Source organism: Grammomys surdaster, unplaced genomic scaffold (assembly GCF_004785775.1).
Source record: "Grammomys surdaster isolate TR1022 unplaced genomic scaffold, NIH_TR_1.0 104560, whole genome shotgun sequence".
Classification (NCBI taxonomy): Eukaryota; Metazoa; Chordata; class Mammalia; order Rodentia; family Muridae; genus Grammomys; species Grammomys surdaster.
The window spans coordinates 1-4,360 of NW_021609693.1; the positions used below are offsets into that span (position 1 = coordinate 1).

A 4,360-nucleotide genomic window follows, 5' to 3' on the forward strand; every position below is an offset into this window, starting at 1 on the left:
CTGTTTTAGCCTGCCTGTTTCTTCAAGTGTGGGAAATCTCTGTGATACAGCAACATTTTATGTCCTACTGTCTTAAAACTCAACTCATACTTTGTGTCTTAATTAAATTAAGTTTTCACAGATATAAGAAAGGTCAACATCATACCTGGTGCCACCCACCATCTACCATAGACCATTCAAGTGTCTCATAGGCTATGGAGGATTAGAGAACACCTTTACGATTCCTCAGTAACCCTCACCAATAGGAAATCACCAAATCTAACTTAATCTATTGACTATCTAATATTCTTTACTTCTCCTACTGCTAATATTTCATCAGGATTACTCAAATTCCAAGCACAAACTATCAGGGGATTTCCACTTGTCCAACAATGAAACGAGACCAGTATAACAGTCTTGCATATTTAACTGCCAGAGAATCTCCCCTAAGATATAATCCAAAACATCAACTGCCACTTCCTCGGTATTGCATGTGTCTTCCCACAGCCCTCATTGTCATTCTTCTCTATTGTTATGTTTTCTGGATGGCAGGGATCTTCTAGTTACCCTATCTGGACAAAGGGCCTAACTAGTGACTTTGAACTTCATCCTCTCCCCTGTCCACTTGAGAATTTCCAAATTCAGCCATCAGGACATATATTACCCTGCACTACTTCTTTTTCATATCTATTTCAAATGCCAGCTACCTGACAGATGAGTCCCACCTACCCACAGGTGGCTAGGAGCCTCATGGAGTGACCTCACTAATCCTTTTTATTTCCTTGGTAACTCTACCTAACCCTGAGCAACATGGACCTCATCAAGTACTTTGTGCCTCTTCTGCTAAATTCTCTCTCCCTCTCTCTCTCTCCCCCCTCCCTCCCTCTCTCTCTCTCTTTCTCTCTCTCTCTCTCTCTCTCTCTCTCTCTCTCTCATCAAGTATGTTCTGGGGCTATGCATGTTATGTTACTTGTACACTACAGTGCAACTTTAAAACAAATGTGATAAGAACCCAGCAGTATTTATTTTAAAGTTGGTTATGTTACTTGCCCGTATATATCACATATTCCAAGATCTCATGTAAGTGCCTACACTTTTTACCAGGCCAAGTTACCTGATATAGCCAATGAGGAACAAATCTGTGAGTTAAATTCATAAGCAGACACTATACTGAAGTTGTTTATCAGCTGTAGGTGTTCTCTAGTAGAATTTGGGGATCACTTATATCTATTATCATATTATCCACAAATGGTGATACTTTAAACTATTCTTTTCCAATTTTTATCCATATGATCTACTTTTATTTTCTCCTTCAGTTAATAGAGTACCTTCATGGACAGCAAGCTACATGTCTACCACATATGTGCAGAGTGCTTAGGTACAGCCCATGTACGCTCTTCAATTGTTGGTTCTCTCTAGTAGCCTGAAACATCTAGGAAAATTGACTACATAGCTTTTTATGGTTTCAGGGGTTTTTGTTGTTGTTGTTGTTGTTGTTGTTGTTGTTGTTGTTGCTGTTGTTGTTGTTCTATTCTTTGTCTGTTTTTGAAGTCCAGGTCTCTTAATACTACCCCAACTCTTCTCTCACTGAGCTCAGTCAAATGCTTGACTGATATAACCAAACCTGTTCCTCATTGTTAGTCTCTGCATCTGTTTTAGTCAGCTGCACTGTGGAGCTTATTGTAGAAGAGATAAGCTAGGCCCCTGTCTGCAAGCATAACACAGTGTCAGTATTAGTGTCAAAGACTGATACTTGCCTACAGGATGGGTGTCGGTTTAGGCCAGTTATACATTAGCCATTTCCTCATTTTCTGCTCTGTCTTTGTCCTTTGAATCCTGGCTGCATCTGAATATCACACTCAGTGACACCTTACACATATATAGTATTTAGGAATCCATGATGATGCCCGATACTTACTCAAATTTCTGTTTTCCATGTGACATTCATTTGTGTGTTTATTACAGTGTTTTTCTATCCATAAATGTGTGTTTTTGTTAGTGTGTTTGAGTTTGTGTACACATAAGATGCCTTTCTCTGTTAATCACCATGTTACTTTAGATATGTTCTCTCACTGAGCATTAAAATATCAGTTAGTTCAACTGTTTGGACAGTGAACCCCAATGATCATATTCACCGTGATCATAATACCCACATTCTCAGAAGTGGGATTTCTTTTTCTGTCCATGGAGATTGAAGCTCAGATGTTGGATATCACTCAAAATTATCTGCATAGTAAGAATTTTAACCACACAGCATCATCTCTACAGTCATACTATAGATACAATTTTTAAAGTAGCATGTACCCAGAAATTAACAAAATGCAGATCACCACACATGGTAGATCTAAATCAGTTTGGGAAGAATATCAGACCCAAAAGCAAAGAATCCTGAAGTCTTGGGAACCCTGGACTCAGGGAAGAAACTCAGTTAGGTTCCTTTGTTAGAGCACTATGTGGGAATAAAGCTATAGCCAGCAAAATAATCAGGCAGGGTCGGTGACCCAATAATGCACATGACCTTCATGCTTGCCAACCTTCTCACACAATACATACACATCACACATCAGACCCAGCACTGCCCCAGATGTAGTCACAGAGCACAGGTCACCCTGGTCTTCTGTGAATTCTGAAAAAATTTTAGACATAGGGCTGGTAATGGATATGGTAATGATAATGGACTGAACCTCTGAACCTGTAAGCCAGCCCCTTTTAACTGTTGTCCTTATAAGAGTTGCCTTGGTAATCGTGTCTGTTCACAGCAGTAAAACCCTAAGACAATATCCATGGGAGTACTCCCCTTCTCTGATGAGAATGGTAGGAAGTGACTGGAGGGTTGATATAAGAGGTTGGGGCTAGGAGGAAAGGAAGCAGGAACAGCTTTCATCTGGATGATAGTAAATGAATCAATTAATTAATTAAAACATAAAAATATTACTACCAATTAACATGTCCCATTAAATGACTGTGTACATGGACAGTAGATAATATTTAATGACTGAACATTCAGTTAAGAATAAATATCTACATCCCAAAAACAAAGATAATTTTAAGTTATATGTAGCTTCACCATGAACTCCTTCCTTTATAAGAGAGAAGCTTCCTGGTTACTTCTGTCTACAGTTTTTCTTGAGAAAGGAAAATTCAAGTAGTGTAAGATTATAATACACTACACAATCTCTACATTAACCAGAGATAAAACTACCTGAGTAAGGTGTCTCCTATCACATTCACCAGGATTCATGGGAAAGTGAAGAGCTTCTCTAAAAATGACCCTTTAAAGCCTTTTCACCTCACAGCCTTTCTAGAGTACAAGGCTGGCATGACCCACATCATCCAGGAAGATGACAGGCCAGGATCTAAGGTATACAAGAAAGAACTGGTAGAGGCTATGACTGTAGTGGAAATCCCATCTATGGAGGATTTGGGCATTGAGTGACCTGTAGAAACCCCACAAGGTTTTCGGCCCTTCAAGAATGTGTTTGCTGAGCATGACTGTGAGGAGTGTAAAAGGCTATTCTATAAGAACAGGCATAAATCTAAGAAAGATTTTTATCAAGTACTGTAAGAAATGACAGGATGACATAGGCAAGAAACAGCTGAAGAAGGACTTCAACAGCATGAAGAATTATACTGAGGTCATCCACATAATTCTCCACATTCAGATGTGTCTGCTTCCTATGCACCAGAAGAAGGCACACTTGATGGAGATCCAGGTGAAAAGGGCACAGTGGCTGAGAAACTAGACTGGGCTGGAGACAGGTTGGAGCAGCAGGTGCCTGTGAACCAGGTGTTTGGGCATGATCAGATAATTGATATCATCAGTGTGACAAAAGGAAAAGGGTACAAAGGGGTGACCAGTCTTTGGCATACAAAGAAACTGCCCTGAAAACCCATCCAGGTCTGCACAAAGTTGACTGTATTAGAGCCTGGCACCTACATTAGCAGACTTCTCTGTGGATCCAGATGGGTAGAAAGACTGCCATCACAGAACAGAGATTAACAAGATTTTCAAGATTGGTCAAGGCACCCACATCAAGGATGGTAAACTGGTCAAGAACAATGCATCTACTGATTATGACCTGTCTGTAAAGATCACCAACCCACTGGGGGACTTTGTTCATTCTATGACCAATGACTTCATCAGACTCACAAGATATGTGGTGGGAACCAAGAAGGGAGTACTTGCTCTTCATTAAGTCTTTGCTGGTCCAGAGCAAACATCAGGCTCTGGAGAAGATTGACCTGAAGTTCATTTGACACCACCTCCGAGTTTGGCCATGGTTGTTTCCAGAGCATGGAGGAGAAGATAGAATTCATGGGACCACTCAAGAAAGATTGTGTTGCCACGAGGAAGGTGCTTGATTCCAGGATCACGTTGCGC

At 40.4% G+C, this 4,360-nt stretch overlaps 1 pseudogene; it reads left to right on the top strand.

Annotated features, from left to right (window-relative positions):
* The first annotated feature begins 3,213 nt into the window (after nt 1–3,213).
* LOC114635447 lies at nt 3,214–4,333 on the top strand (annotated as a pseudogene).
* The last annotated feature ends 27 nt before the right edge of the window (nt 4,334–4,360 follow it).